Here is a 17762-nt window from a genome sequence, read left to right as displayed (position 1 = left end):
ACAGTCTTTGTAATAACTAATATGTTAAAATACGGGTAAAATCAGCTAAAATAAAATAGTATTTTTCGAACATTATGCGCCCAAACGCAGATGTCATTTGTGTCAAATAATATACTGTAGATCTGGGAAACAAGCGGCCATATTAAACTTCTTTTCAAATTGGTTGGTTATTACCCGTAAAAATAATACCACCATCTTGTTGTAAAAATTACCCTGAATTTAGGGGAAATAAATTATAGTATGTATAATGTATATAAATGAAACAATTCACATTTTTTATACTATTTTCAACAGATTTCAAAAGGAGATTTTAATTCTGGTATATGCTGTGTTTTTAAATATACTTTCTTATCCCGTTGATTTTAAAGAGTATGCTTTTTAATTTGTCCCATGTAAATTTTGTTTCTTAGAAATTACAATCAAAATAGTTTAATATTAAGTAGTTTTACATGTAGTGTTCACTGTAATGATATACAGAATAATTTAAAATTATATGACTTTAATATTGGTATGTTTTTTGTAGCTTTTTAAGAAGACTGAGGGCTTCGTGTATATCGAAGAAAAACAGGAAATCGTTTGAATGCTGGTCTAATGGACCTAAGACTGAAGAGATGCCGCGCTTTGTTGAAGCGGTACGCGGGAAAAAAATATCGGGAAATTCTTTTTTTTGGAGTCACTCAAGACATCCTAGATTAAGGCAGCCGCCGATATTGACATGGACCTCGTTCGTGCTGCGATAGACAACTGGCCGCGGAGATTGAAGGCCTGTATTCAAAATCACGGAGGTCATTTTGAATAAACTTTAGTGTCATAAGAATCTATGTTTTGTTAAGTTCATTTTGGTATATAAATGGTCACATAATGAATAAACTTGTTTCAATTATTTTATATTAAACATGTGACAGAATTTATGACCTGACTAAGTATTACTAAAAAAATCTGTTTACGTAATCTTAGTCACATAAACAAAAATTACGCATTGTTTTTTATATTTATTACGTTTATTAATTACAATTTAATTGGGAATATATAAATTGGTCTATATTAAATTATATCGTAATTATTCATTTTCGGGACAAAACAGACAACTGGTAACCCCAATCCTTTTACTTATATATAGGTATAGTCTATAGTACTCTCTATCTGTCCCTTACGGGTGAACGCGCGTGTCATATCTATATAATTCTTCATCTGAGCAGTGCATATCGGAACACACCCTAAGACAGCTTGATTTGATTGTCAATTGAGATTGACAAGTTTGTTTAATTTGTTATTTAAGGGAAATTCACACCTAAATAAAACACAGAAAACCGACAAGTGCATAAATTTGAGAAATAGTCATGTGTTTTCAAGTTTATATATATATAAAGTTGAATTTTAATCTTTAGGTTTAAGAAATACAGTCATCTTTGTACAAGCGTTAGCAACTAATGCAGCATGGAAACCACGGAACAGTCAGTACCTTGTAGCAATAACCAATCGATTGATGCATCAAGTAATGCGCCTGCGGTAAGGAATTGATTGGACAATTACTGTTAAAAATATATAAGCGCAATGGCGGTAAAATGGTATGAATTTATTATGAACCTTTACCTGCCTGTCATGTTTTGTGATTTCATTAACCATTGAGATTTACTTTAGTATTTTGTAATTAGAAGTTTTTATTACTGACAAAGTACAAATACAGCTAATTTATATTTTTTTAATAGTTCTAACTTTCGTTCTACCTAATTGAGGACTCTAGGTAAGCAATCAAATCCTAATTTGTTTAATTTCATTGACATAATTTGCTTTCTTATGTCTTTTAGGCTACAAAACCGGCAACAAATGAGATCAAGCCAATATTATCCAAAGGTGTTGAAAATGCAAAAAAGAGGCTCAGAGCCTTTTCTATTCAGAAGAAGACTCCGATAGCACCTATAATTGTTCCAAAGCCTTCAAGCACTGGTCGTATGTATAATTTTATTATTACAGCAATTGTATTCTAATAGTATACATTTTTTCAAATATCTTGGTGGCTTATGGCCACTGCTTGCTGTGCAATACCCTCCACAGCATCCTTTTACACCTATCATTGTGTTCTGCATAGGTATTTGAACAATATTCCAAGCCACCAAGATTTGTGACAATTTTATAATGATAGATGACTGCTTTATTTACATTTTATAAATACCAAAACTGTTACAAATTTATGTACATGAAAGATTTGTGTGTCATATTTTAAAATACAATTAAAATTTATGAAAATTTATACATACTACTTGTATTTTTAAGACACTAAGAAAAAGTGCTTATTTCTAAGCCAATCTTCACACTAGGCCAAGCATGTCTTGTGATGTAATGTGATTTAACATAAAAATTTATTTTTTTCTATCAACATCCCTTTTTTATAGATACAACAGTACTGATTGGAAAGTTAAGTGGGGCAAAACCTTCAACACCAAAGGTGGACGATGAGCAAAAGAAACTGCCGAGACCTCCCAAACCAGGCTCTAATAAAAGGCCTTTAACAGGTATCAAATATTATCACCATTTATTTTTTAACTAGCTGTTGCCTACAACTCTGTCCATGTGGAATTTAAAAAAAGTAGCATATGTGTTTTCTAGGCTATGTTCTACATCTATCCCAAATTTGAGTGAGATCTATGCAGTCAATCTTGAGATACATTCTAACAAACATCCATCCATCTAAACATTACCATCTATCTATATATAAAAGAAAGTCATGTTAGTTACACTATTTATAACTCAAGATCGGTCGAACTGATTTAGCTGAAAATTGATGGGGAGGTAGCTTAGAACTAGGAGACGGACATAGGAACTTTTTTATCTTGTGTGCATTTTTTAATGCCGCGCGGACGGAGTCACGGGTAAAAGCTAGTTTATAATATTAGTAAGATTTCTTCTGTTAATTTTAGTGTTTTTTTTAAATTATATTAAGATGTTTTCCATGTTGCTTTTATTTTAATGAATATTGTACATATGTGAAGTGATTATGTGATGAAATTCAGGTTGGAAAAATGAATATGCCAATTAATGTTTTATACCATTAACTTTTATTTCCATTTTGATAATTTTAATCTTTTTAATAAAGGTTTGTTTTAAATCTAAAATGAAATTAACTGCAGTTTTCATAATAACTAATACCCTTATTGTTACAGATTCATATATTGATCTTCAGAAAAAGACATTAGCGGAAATAGAAGATATGAAACGTAAAATGGAGTTAGTGGAATTAGGTATACCATTAGGGTTGATTTGCCCCACATCAACAAGTGAGAAAGCCATGCCGACTAAAGCCATGCCACCTATAAAACATTTTCTAGGTAAGTGTATATGACTTATATCAAAAATATTATATACTATATAAAATTTTCTAATATTTAATGCTATGTGCACTGTGTTTTTGTATATACACCTACCTAGTTTTTTTTTATGTTTTTAACCGTTGCTAAATGTAATGGCCTATTTTGGATTCTTATTTTTTTATTAGAAACATCTTGATAGTAGCCCATGTTAGTCTTATTATTATTAATAAATAAAATAAAATTAATAATTAAAATAGCATGTGTCTAACTCTTAATAAATAAACTTGTAAAATACATAACCTTGTTTTTCCAAAAATTATATAACAAGTTATAAGTCAATCGAAATGTAAAAAAATTATAGTATTAAAAATATTGCTGCTAAAATAAAATTTTACAAGTACATAATATGTATATAAATTATTATTCTTTGGGTATATAGTGTTTTTTTTGTTATATTTTATGCATCATATTAGTGTGTTTTATTTGTGCTTCTTTTATTTTTGTTTATGTGTGCATGTAGGTAGCAGATTTCGAATATACAATTGGAAGAACTACAAAGGTAATGTGAAAAGAAACATAAAGAAAACCAATAAGTCGGATAAGATGTTATGAGTAATTATGTATTTGACGTAGATGGTATCATAGTATAAATTTAATGCCAATACCTTATTTAGATCTTAAATAAATCTAAGCATACGTATAATTTATTTAAAATCAAATCGTATAAATTGCGAACAACAAAGTTACAATATTGTGGAGATTCCAAAGTGAAGTAAGATGATCTACATCAGAGGTGACAAACCAGCGATCAAATAATTTTGATTTTGTCATTATTCTGTAGCGGAGGGATCAATATATCGCTCCTCGTATATAATAAATACTTAACTCTTGTTATATAGTGCGTAATGATCTTTGACGTGCCCAAAATATAGTGTCGCGTGCCATTGGTTCGTCATCTCTGATCTATATTATATGTTTGCATGTAGGTATATAATGTAATTTTAGATGATAGTAGTATGTTTTTATATGTTTTTTTTTAAATTATATATTTCTGAATGTTATATTAATTTAGTATTAAGTAGTTTAATTAGTTGTATAATATTGTAAGTACAATAGTTTATGTTTTTATTTCTTAAACATATCGTATAAGGTATTCTGTTATTTTTAGATCCATCAAAAGTAGACGAAATCATTAAAGAAGCAAAGAAAGCCAGAGATGAAGGTAGAAAATACAAATTTGATTATAAAAAGTGATTACCGGACTACGATAATCCTTTTCAACGTAAAAAAGAGGAAGATAAAAATAAAATTGTGGATTTTCGGGACAAAGATTTCGACAGAGAGAAGAAAAGAAGCGATAGACATGATAATCGACGACACTCCGATTACAGACGCGAAGAGAGAGATAGATATAAATATAAAGATAAGGAAAAAGGGAGAGAGAAAGAAAAAGAAGATGCTAAAAAAGATGAAAAAGAGACTAACGTAAACTTAAATGATTATTTAGTTTGCGATAGTTGGTCACTAGATAACGAAGAAAAGGCATCGAGTCCCAGAGTTGAAGATAAAACTGCTAAGAATACAATAAAACATCAAACAGATACTAAATATGCGAAAGCTATAACTGAACAAGTACGAGACAGCGTATTGAAAAAACAAGACAAATTGAAAGAGTTCACAAGAGATAGTCCAATACGACCAATAAAAATAGAGAAATTACAACCTGTTATAGACTCGTTCAAATTTGAAATAGATCCAAATGATGATGAAATCTTGGATATGTTTGATGTTGAATCTGGAAAAGAAAAATACGCATGGAAAACTAAAGATCTCTCTATATATTCTCCAACAGATTTGAAAGCTGAAGACTATGACCAAGATATATCTAAAGATACGACAATGGATGGAAACGATGATACATTTTTAGAATCTATTATAAATGAGATAAAACAGGAAGATATGAGTGATGATATGAGTCAGGATAAAGGATTGGTCGAATATGACTCTCCTATAAAAGAAGAAACACATGTACAGGAGTCGGATCCTAGACTATCAATAACTCTGGAGTTAGATGACAAAATGAAATATCAACAGAGTCAAAGAAGCGATTATTCAGATGGATATCGTTCTAGTGAAAGTGGATATAAAACGAGTGATACGACTGAGAGTGGATACAAATCTATGGATAGTTTCCGTCTATCGATAGAGAAAGATTTGGAAGAACCCATGGAAGCGAAAATGTCGAAATCGACTGTCAATTCGTTGGAGACTTGGAGTTTCGTGCTAAAGATTTGTCAACCTATTTTATTTAGACATGACAAAAATAAATGTTATAGGTAAATTTTACTCGAATTTATGAGTATGTCCTTTCTATTTCTTAATGCCTCCTACACTAGTGGTCGCCCATAGTTCAAATTCGACCATATTTTAAAATCAGAGTTTTTTTTTTTATTACAATAAATATAAATGTGTCATAATTTCACATTCAGCCCTTAGCGTAATTACTTTACAAAGGGGTACAAACTTTTCGATTCACATATTAGTATAAAGATTTCTAATGTATAAGGACTTTTTCGTTATCCTTCATATTAGGCTGTTAAATTACAATTTGTTTTTCATAAAGAATTAATTTTGCAGAGAAACTCGCACAGAACCGAAATTGTGGTACACCGAGAACCCCAAGTTGTGTAACTGTGTAAAAGATCGCGGTGTTGTTTATGAAGAACTGAACATGTGTAAAATGAACCTTGTTGATAGAGTGTACGGGTGTGACCAGTAAGTAGGAACTATTTTATTTTATAAACATTTAATTGATTAAGTTTTTTTTTAAATATTATAATACATATCTAGAATCCCAGACGCGCCTGCATCAAAATCCCGCAACTGGTACCCCCGTCCCCATCTCTGTCTGGCAGAGACCCACACTATACCTGTCTCCAACGAGTGGGAGGGAGACGACATCAGTCAGACCGAGGTCTGTACACAAGACAGTGACAGACGAACGATCCAATACTCCACTGAGAAGTGAAGAAGTGTTACTTGATAGAGAGTATCAGAGGTCAGTGGAAATCTTATATATATAAAAGAAAGTGGTGTTAGTTACACTATTTATAACTCAAGATAGGTCGAACTGATTTAGCTGAAAATTGATGGGGAGGTAGCTTAGAACTAGGAGACGGACATAGGAACGTTTTTATCTTGTGTGCATTTTTTTCATTCCGCGCGGACGGAGTCACGGGTAAAAGCTTGTAGGATATAAATTGAATGTCCATTATTTCTTAAGTCTTCATCATCTTACTAATATTATTAAAGCGAAAGTTTATATGGATGGATGGATGTTTCTTCGAAGGTATCTCCCAAACAGCTCAACGGATCTTGATGAAATTTGGCACAAATGTTGAACATAGTCTGAAAGAAAACATAGGCTACTTATTAAGTTTTTTTTAAATTCAGCCCGTACAGAGTCGCGGGCGAAAACTAGTATATTAATACATTCAAATGGAATGTATGGCCTAACCGAAAAATAGAAAACCTATAGAACTAGTATCTTGTAATGTCAATACCAATTTTATTAAAAAAAAGAATAAATTCGTTGCTAAGACTTTGACATTGTTGATTGTTATCAAGTTGTCAAAGTGTTTTATTAATTAAGATGCATTTGAGGTGTAATTTTATATTTGATGTGTTAAAAAATAGGCGAAAAGACATTTCAAAAATATATAATCTTATATCAGAGAGGATGTATATTAAATCTAGTATTTTACTAGATTTAATTTTTAAGTGAAATATTTAGACATTGAATTACTTTCTATTGAAATATAAAAGGCGATTTTGGCACTTCCGTGACAGGTTTTTTCTGTTCAGACTATTTGAAAATTACATTCCTATTCTATGAATGCAATAGGTTTATGAAAGCGGTATGGCCAGAAGTGGAAACTAGGAACGAAACACCTCGCAGCACGACACCGGTGAAAGAAGATGTCAGGAAGAAGAAGAAAGATGTAGAAGTTGAGAAGGAGATTGAAGCTAAGAAGAAGAAGGAGGAAGGAAGTTCTGTGAAAAAGATGAAACAACTAAGCAGCGAGGGTTGGAGTCAGGAATCGGATATAGAGGAAGAAATTGAAAAGAGGTAAAAATTTTAAATTTATTGTATATACTTTGTACGCCAATACAAAAATCGCTTTATAGTAAAAATAAGGCTTATTTGATGACATGATTTATGTTTAAATAATTCAATTATTTATTTTAAAGTCTTATCCCTTAGTATTCCTTATTTCGCCTTCAATGGATCCAAATTTTAATGGACTCTGAAGTTCGATTCCTTAATATCTTCCATAAAACACCATCCTAATAAAAGTAGATTATTTATCTAAAATTATTTTGCTATTTGCGTCAGAAAGTCGATTTTTTCTTGCTAATACATAATCTGAAATATTGTAAATTAAAATATAACTTAAGAGATTATGTTGAATTAAACTGTACATGTTAAGATGTTACGTCATCATTTGGAATCAATATATTAGTTGTAAGAAGGTAGTTTTATGTTCAATATTTTCATGAGCCATGTGAATATTATGTATTTTTAGTTTAATTTTAGTTGAGATAAATGAGGGTAGATTATTAATTTACGAAATAGATACAAGGCGTTTAACGAAACCGTCTTAGCATTGTTTACAAATTGTTCTAAATCTATTAGTTGTTTAGTGATTCAAAGTTTTGTTTTAATCATAATGAATGTTTATTTTGTGGAAAGTTTAAGGAATATTTTAGCTAATAATGTTATTGAAAGGTAAGATTTTTGTTATTCAAAAATATATGTTATTTACGACATTCATTTTTTAAAACGTAATGGCATCAAGTAATAGTAAATTTCTACTGACGAAATTTCAGTACAAAAACATATTTTATCTTAATATTTTGAAGGTAAATGAAAGGGATGGAAATAGGTTTATTACTGTACAATAATTCCGGCACCAAATAACCGGCACTAGATATCGTAATATTTGAAACGTTTAGCTTTTCTGTTAATTGATTCTGGTTATTATTTTTCAGTAAAAAAATTAAAATCGATAAAGAAAAACTCCGAAAACGTAAGCGTTCTTTATCCAGCCTTTCATCGGAGAGTGAACCGGATGCGAAAAAAAGAAAAAAGATCTTAAAAAAGAAAGTTAGTATACTCTGAGCTAAAGATTAAAATTTGTATATAATTGCATCTAATGTAATAAATAATCAATTTACAGGCTCTTAAGAAAACTAAATCTAAATCGGCAAAGAAACGTCGTATTGGAAAAAAGATCTTAAAGAAATTAAAAGAAAAGGAAAAGAAAAAGAAAAAGCAGAGTAAAATTGAGAGAATCGATGAATCGGAAGACGACGATAGCGGTAAGATTTATTGTATTGTTGTGACACATTATTTAGTTAATTTTGTTAATAACAAGCGAGCGAGCGTCTGTGGCTCAGGGGTTAAGCACTTGACGTGTAATCAGCATTTCCTGGGTTCGAATCAGCCATGTATTGTTATTGAATGTGTTTTTCGACTTTCGATTTACATATTTATATCCAACATTCTTACGGTGAAGGATAACATTGTGATGCAACCTGCACATATCTGCGAAGAAATTCAAAGATATGTGTGAAGCCAACCCGCACTGGGCCAATGTGGTTGACTATGCCCTAGTCACCGTAAGAACGTCGGATAAATGTACATATGTAAATCGAAAATCGAAAAACACATTGGTACATGGCGGGATTCGAACCCTGGACCTGCAGATTGCAAGTCAAGTGCTTAACCCCTGAGCCACCGACGCTTGCTCGCTTGTTATTATTTTTTTTATTAATCTATTTTAATCAGCAGTCAAAGGTTTCTATATAATAAACTCCTTAGCGAAACATCAATAAATAAACATTTTATTCTGCAGATAGAAAAAATGTCAAAAAGATTAAAAAGAAAAAACTGCAGAAAAAAAAGAAGAATTTGAAACGAAAAAAGAAAGAAGAATCTACAAGTAGTTCGTCCTCTTCTAGTACTGAAAGCAGTACTGATGAATCACAGAAGAAAGCTAAGAAGAAATCAGAAAGTAAGAAGAAGAAAGAGAAGAAACGTAAAAGAAAAACATCCACATCAGATTCCGCTCAAAGTGAAGAGTTATTTGATGTTAATATATTAAATAATATTAAAACGGAACGTCTAACTGACGATGAAAAGACCAAAACAGAAACCAAGAGAAATAATAAATGTTAAAGAATTACAGAATGATTTCGTTGGTAATAATATACATATAAAGAAGGAAGTTACAGAAGAATATCCTCTATCACCGAAAGTACCAGAAAGTCAGAAGAACGTCACAGAAGAAGAAAAGGATCAAATCATACCAAACGATAAGAATGAAAATGTTCCTAAAATAACAGAAGTTATTGATGAAGAGGAAAAAGAACAAATCGAAAAAAGGTAATTTTTAAATAGATAGATTTAGATTTTATTTTTATTTTCCTAAGGTGGCAAATGAGCATGCGGTTAACTGAATTCGCTGAAATATCGAAGAGAGCCCATAGACAGATCCGTTACCTATTTTTAATCGATGGAGGATGGGAGGTGCAGAAAGAGGATATTTCACATACCCATGTGTCTCCTTCTCTGAAAAATCCACTTCTTCCCATTCAGTTCTTATAAGAAAAGGGTGGGAAGGGAAAGAGGACTAGAATTAGGGCTTTGACATCACACTCATCAGACTGCACACGGAATTACTTCCACATGACGCGTGTCATTTTATACTTTTTTTTTTCTAGGAATCACAAGTTAACGAAACACCTTCACCAGTGAAAATACCTGAAACATCACCAAATTTAATACCACAAAACATACCACCAGTGGAAACAGTATCTAATATAGAAGTGATACCAACAATTTCACCAATACCACAAAGGTGTCAAATAAAACCAGTAATGGACGAATCAAATATGTCTCTCTGTTCATCCCAAGAGTCAATATGCAGCGTGAAGACTTACGAAAAGGACGATAGCCATTTGAGACCGTCCTCACAAAATTCAAACTATAGTTTCAACGATGTGATCAGTGCGAGCTAAAGTGGACTTTATACAAAGCAAATAGAGTCTGTTGTTGAGTGCGAGGAGAACCATGAAACGTATCAACAAGATAATTACGAAATGTACGAACATTTGGCTATGGCTTACCAAAGTGACGTCGCCAGTCAGGTACGTTTTTTTTTATTTTACTGTCAAAAATATGACATATAATTATATAATGTATGTTTATATCTTTTCCATAGTTCCAAAATATACTTTGTACCAACTATTGATAGGTTATTTAAATAAAAGTAAAAAAAAAAACGACTAACTATACCATACTTATTTAGCTTATAGTTTGTTAATATTTAACTAGATGTCGCCCGCGACTCCGACCTCGTTTAATTAAAAAACAAAAAAAAAAACATCAAGATCCGTTGAGGCGTTCAGGAGATACTTTGTAACAGACATTAATCCATCCATCCATCCATACATACATCAAAACATTCGCATTTACAACGTTAGTAAGACTATTAGAATTTTTACAAGATATTATATATTTACTTGTAATTCCAGCAAGCATCCCCGCCTTCAGTGGGGGGTGAGCAGCGCATAGAGACTGTGGTGCGCGTGCGCAGCCGCGGGGAGATCAAGTGCGACTGGCGACCAGGACTCGCACCACCACGAGAACACCCACCCCCCGACAGACCTTCCAGATGGGGTACGTTGACTTTTTTATATTAAATTCACTTCTCATTCAGATCAGGGGAAATGGGTAGGAAATTAAAATCTCTCACTGTACACAAAGAGTTAAATCATTTTGTTGGTAACCTTTAACTGTAGTTTCGTTAGATTCTAGTCTAGATATTTTTTATGCTTAGTAATAGTACAAGAGAAAGTAGGATTAAATGAAAAATTAGCTATGTCCATATTTTCATAGTTCGTATTAGTGTAACTATGTAGTGTGTAATTTAGTTTACATAATTTAAATTAATTAACAACAGGTTTGTTTCGGCTGCGTGAAGCCAGGTAGCACCTTGAAAGCCACTACCCGCCGCCGCCTGGGACAAGCTCCCAATTGGGTGACCGGTGCGATTAAACAAAGCGAGAATCTCGTATTGCACCTCGCGGCACGCAACTCGATCCTCACCTTGCGCCGGTAACACCGGTCCAGGATCCGCAGAGAAGTAGCAAAGGCGGCTGCTACGGACCAACAAACGGGAAACGTCGCCAGAGAAAAAACACTTTAGTAAAAGCGAAATTCCTCGGGGTTAGTTATAGCGCGTGTGGTCTCGACAGAGGCTGAGTTGCGACTGAGAGTTATCGCCGTTAGGCGCCATATTTATATGCCCGCTAAAGCCGAGGAAGGGGCTCTCGGTTAGCGTTCGGACCACAACGTTCTTAGACCAACCCTTTGGTTAATATTTATTCAATTCATATAAATAATATGCATACACAGTTACAGGAAAATACAATAAGTACACATATCAATACATAATAGACACACAGAAGGATAAAATATAACAAACTACAAACATATAAAATTATCCTTATTTTAAACACATCTAGATTACATAACTAATATCATTAAATCTAGACGTATGGGAGATGGGAGAGCACGAATAATAGTATTACACTGATACATATAAGGGCAACTGACAAGCATACATAAAATTAATACGGTACGACAACTTACTTACATTATTTCCTTATCAACATTTTAACCTATCCAAAAACACAAATACACATTATCAATAATATATAGGTTAACCATGCAACATTCAACACTGACTCGATACATTATTAACATTGAAGTTACCATTACAACATACTCACATATAAGAGAAGACGACTGGCGATACATTCGTACACAGATTGCGTTACACATACGATATACTAGCGCGGATACTGTGACGACACATTTTACATTACACTAGCACGAATACTTTGGCGTTATACGACACATATTCACATATTAATTTCACTTCATTACGCATTATAATATTTCTTGAATCATCTGGTCCCGCGGTTCTTGCACATTTGCAAGCCATTGTACAATTAGTGCCATAAACTTTAATTCTTTTATGGCTTCCACGGCGCGACTGTTACTTTGCTCTATTGTTCAATTTCGAGAAACGAAGAATTCGTTTCCATAACATTTTAAAACCAAAAAGTAACTATCGGAAAGCCGGCAATAAAATAGATGATGTTGCCTGCACTTTCGTCTTTCAAATATTAGTTTCAATTGTTGATCTCGAACTATCCAATAATAAAAATTCGTTTTTGGTAATCCTTTAAAAATGAGCCCATTGTTCTTCCTTCTTGCATCTGCCGCCTTAATTCTTGAAATAGTGAAATGACTTTTTCGTCGCCAACAGGTTTAAAACCAGGAGAGGTGAATATTGTACTAACTGGTGGGAGTGAGAGCGCGCAGATCGAAGTACCAACATCACAACAACAGCAACAACAAATTCAACAACAGGGAACAACTCCCCTGCCATCGCCACAACCCGTCTACAAAATACAGAGCCTTGCTAATCGCACAGACACGGCTACTGGAATAACTAATGGGTAAGTCTATATGTCAATACATCTGTATCTACAAGTTGTAATTTGACCTTTTTGTTGAAACTTAAAAAACATGTTTGACAAATTTGATCAAACTATTCAACAAACATGTCAAATGTGACAAACAGATTTGTATGAAATTTATCTCAGACAAGATGAATGCCTGGAATAGTGCATGGGGTACAATTTTTTTTTTGAAATATTCCGACATGTAAGAACAAACAAATCCCAAAGCTAACAATTTGGATTACAAACAATAAATAAATATGAAAGGGCAGGAGAGCCTTCATCAGAAATCATCTTGTGCGAGTATAAAAGCGGGCATGTCGGCAGGTGGGCGTGAACAGATCACGAGTCCTTGTTGCAATCGCAGTTGTTTAATAAGGGTTAGGTAACCAAAAATACACAGTGGAATGAACACTGTAGTGTCTAACCAATGCGACACCAACTTAATTAAGCTCTAGATTTTAATTGTTAATTAGATGCTAAGCGATTCGTCGCAAGCGTGGTGCGCGGGCGCCGTCTCGAACAACACTGTGTAAAGATGGCCGCCCTCACAACCATCGACAGTGACGCTTCGCTTGGCTGACTTTTGACAGCTAAAAGTCAACCAGACATTTGACTTTGGCGGATACGCCGTCAATAAATACATAAATGTATAGTTTGATAAAAAGTTTGCTTTTTAAGGCTACCAATTAATATTTTGTGGGAATATTAAATTTTTACTGTATTTCAGAGATATTGCTGCTTTCTATATTTTGCGTTGCGTATAAAAAAAGTTTTATTTATTGATCAGGAACTGTTTTCAGATACGACGAAGCGTACATGGATATGTACGGTGCGTCAGACAGACTGCAGTACGGCGACTGCTTCTCTGATGCGCACGCGCAGCAAGATGCAACAAGACTCAGCACTCTCGACGCCAGGATAGACCACGCGCTCAAGAATACTGGTGAGTTACCAACATGAAAGGAAATAATAGTAAAATTAGCCCTAATTTATTTTTTATCTTTATCAAATTTATTTATTAAGAAAAATATAACACCATTACAGAACAGTGGTAGACGCCAGCAACAACATCAGTTGCAGGAATTGTCCTCGCTCAGTGAAATACCACGACCACACAGAAGACAAGCGTCAAGTGGAAGTAATTCCAAGTACAGTCTGAAGAGTGTGGTGATGGAAGCCTAATTTTAGTCCTCTTTCCCCTCCCACTCCTTTTCTAATAAGGAAAGGATGGGAAGGGGAGGTGGATTTGATGGAGGAGGAGATGCATAGGAAAGTTAAATATTCTCTTTTTGTGTGTCTCCTCCTTCGTCAATTGAGGGTAGGCAACGCATCCGCAATAGCGAATGTCTATGGACAGCGGTCGCTTCGCCATTTCGACGAATTCATGTGGCCGCTTACTCGTTTGCCGCCTTGTAATATAAATATATATTTGATGTTAAAAAAAGAATGTTTTACATAACTGAATTAAAAAATAATAGTAGCTTATATGTTCTTTCAGATTATGTAGATCTGTGCCAAAGTTTACTGAGAGATCATCTTCAGATCCGAATGAATACTTCCTACACACGTGAAGTCGATGCACAAGATTTTATAGAATATGAAACAATAATTATTTATAATTTTCCCATATTTCAGTACTGGGCGAGGTGGCGAAAGAAGATTCACCTCCTGACCCTGACAAAGATGCGCCCGAGAAAGGAATACTCATCGTGTTCGTATACAATTTTTATTTATTAATTAACTTCCACAATCAGTTATTTAATTGTTACTTTAGCTGTGCTTTAGTATACGTAAAAAAACCTAAGGCTCTCCTTTAATAAACAATTAATGACTGACTGTGGTATTTATATCACTTATAGTTATACCTTATAAATACCTATTTAAATTAATATGAAGGACCCTAAGGTAAGGGCTCGATTTTCCGTAACTTCACGATACCCAACAATCCCAACGACCCTAGTCTATTTAGTATGAGAAATATATATTAAGGATCTTCCTTAGTTATCAAGTAACAACTCTGCGTGCGGCACAGTCTACTTATTTTAAAAATATAAATATATGAACATGTTCAGTTCGGGTGAGGCGGCTCGCGGTGGGAAGCGAGTCAGTTTTGCTGATGGATACAAACCAGGACAAGACTCTGATGTCGAGGAACCTCCCGTTAAGAAGGTCAGTTCATATCTAAAGTATGTTTTATGCAAGAAATTGCAAATACCCTCCTCTGTGTGATGTCATAGTTCCCAAATTGTTACGTGGTTAGTAAAGTTGTCAGACAACTGTTCCATGACTGATTTGTCTAAACCGCGACATAAGCTTATTTATATCAAAATTGTGGAAATCACAATAGGGAGGGGGGCATCCATAAATAATGTCGTATAAACCTCATGATTTTTTGACCCTTCACCCGTCCTTGATACATTAGTGACACCCCCACCCCTCCCTCTACCTAGTATGTTGTCATATATTTTGCAATTTTACATTTGAACAGAAAATAATGAAATTAAAAAAACTTGAGAGGTGTGTTGGGACACCCGGATGGAACGAAGTTCCTTTCTATTAATTAGTGAAGGAACCAATGTTTATTCTATGAATAAAAAACTTAAGTCTTCACAAGAAGTACATTTTATTTCTATGAATTTTCGTTATATATTGTCACGTCGTTGCCATGGTGAAGTAGCGCTCATTCGTCGTTAACATACTATAGCAAAAAGTGTCGTGACAACTTTTCGTAAGAATTTTTTCCGTCTAGCCCCCTTTCACAACGCGCGATAAGGAACTTCGTTCCAAAACTGTTCGGAAATTATTTTTTTACTTTGATTTCAAATCAATAATATTCTTTTTTAAATTATCATATTTTGAAAAAGTGTGATGTAACAAAATTTGGGATCACTTCTCACCTCTCGAAACACTTCGTCGATTTCCTCCCTACTGCTTAACGTGTGATATAATTAATGGATAACTCCATATACAGAAGAGTTTATTAGTGTACTATCGCCCGCGACTTTATCCGCGCAGAATTAAAAAAAATCTTAATAAGTAGTCTATGTGTTCTTTTGTACTATGTTCTACATCTGTGTCAAATTTTATCAAGATCCGTTGAGCTGTTCCGGAGATACTTTCAAACAAACATCCATCCATCCATCTAAACATTCGCATGAATAAGATTAGTAAGATGTAAAAAATAGGAAAATAGTTATAAAACTAAAATAACATATATTAAAGAAGAATATTAATGTACAGAGACGCAAAGTGAAACGCGCGGGCTGCGCCTGGCCTTGTCCCGCCGCGCACCCTGACCACGTGCCGCTGTGGGATGCTCTGCCTCCACCACCACCACCACCACCAGGCTCACCACCACCCAGAACCGCGCCCCCGCCACCTCTACATCTGCTGCGTCAGCATCCCACACACCCCACACTCACGCTACCCCCCGCATTGCGCAAACTGGGTGAGGACTTTTCATCTAATATTTTCTTATAAGGTGACAGAGCAAGGAGTCAGTTCAATTCACCGCAAATTGTGAAACGACCGCTGCCAGTAGATATCAGCAATTGCAAATGCATTGTCTGCGACAGAAGACGGAATGCACAGGAAAAGAATATTTCCCCTTCCTATTCTATCTTTATAAGAAAAGGTTAGGAAGGGAAAGAGGACTAAAGTTATACCTCCGGCACACACTCATCAGACGAAACGCGGAATGATTTCCACTTGACGCCTGTTTTCTGTGTGGTCGTGGTATTTCACCAGTCAAGGTCCATTCGTGCAGCAGAGGTTGTTGTCATCTACCACTGTTAAAAGTATGCCTTATTCATAGAATAGAGGAAAAGGGACCTAGCGGACGTCACCTTATACCCTTGTATGAATAAAGAACTCTAAAGATCCATACATCTTGTGGAGATACTCCTCAAAGTGTAGTAAGACATTGTGAGAGAACTGCTGCAATTTTACATCTAGTGACATATACCGCCATCTAGTGATATCTTTACTACACAATTAGTTGTATTAGAAATTACTGTATTTAGTGTCAAAAATATTATATTTTTTCTTTATTTTCAGATCCGAATGTGACGTTACCATTGTTTATACCATCAGAGCCTCCGCCAGCTCTCATCAGGTTCCCCTAACATCCGGCCACATCCATATTGTTGCTCAAATATAAACTGATACCTTGAGTACAGTTTTGTAACGGAATTTATAAATAAAATTAAAGAAAGTGTTTTGAACATATAAAAAGTTCGTTTAAAAGAAAGTGCATACTTCAATGGTTCCAACGTAAATAATTATAATTCTTCAAATGGAGATTTTTAAACAATAATAATTAGGTCAAATGTAAAAGATATGCGATAAAATGAAACATTAAATTTCTTGGTATCTTTCTCTTTCAAAATAACGAAGTTAATTTAAATAATTTATGGGCATAATTTTGAGAAACGATTATTTACGTTGGTGTCAACTTAGAAGTGGAATGAGATAAAAGTTCAAGAATCATAATTATTTTTATTATCATAGAATTTTTATTTTGTCTTTTATTACTTTTAAGGCTAAAGTGTAAATATTAAATGTTATTTTTAAGACTAAAATAAAAAGTTTAATTCATAAATTTTGTCTTTTTAAAAATATCATCAAATAACTTGATTAATCTTTATTTTCTGAAACCAAAAACATATATTGTTATCTCTGTTTTGTCAAAAATAATGAGAGGGATGGCGATATGTTTTATACAGAAACAATTCTATCGCTTAACGAAGTACTTGGGAATATTTTATAAATAAAACAACAAGTTTAAAAACAATAAAATAGATTTTCATTTATTGTGAGACGAAAAATACAACAATGGGACTTATGATCTAAAAT

At 33.7% G+C, this 17762-nt stretch overlaps 1 pseudogene; it reads left to right on the top strand.

The window, feature by feature from the left end:
• Window positions 1-1238: 1238 nt before the first annotated feature.
• LOC123723017 lies at window positions 1239-17126 on the top strand (annotated as a pseudogene).
• The last annotated feature ends 636 nt before the right edge of the window (window positions 17127-17762 follow it).

Source organism: Papilio machaon, chromosome W (genome assembly GCF_912999745.1).
Source record: "Papilio machaon chromosome W, ilPapMach1.1, whole genome shotgun sequence".
Lineage (NCBI taxonomy): Eukaryota > Metazoa > Arthropoda > Insecta > Lepidoptera > Papilionidae > Papilio > Papilio machaon.
The sequence above is the reverse complement of the archived record's forward strand: the minus strand, read 5'-3'. Positions and strand labels throughout refer to the sequence as shown.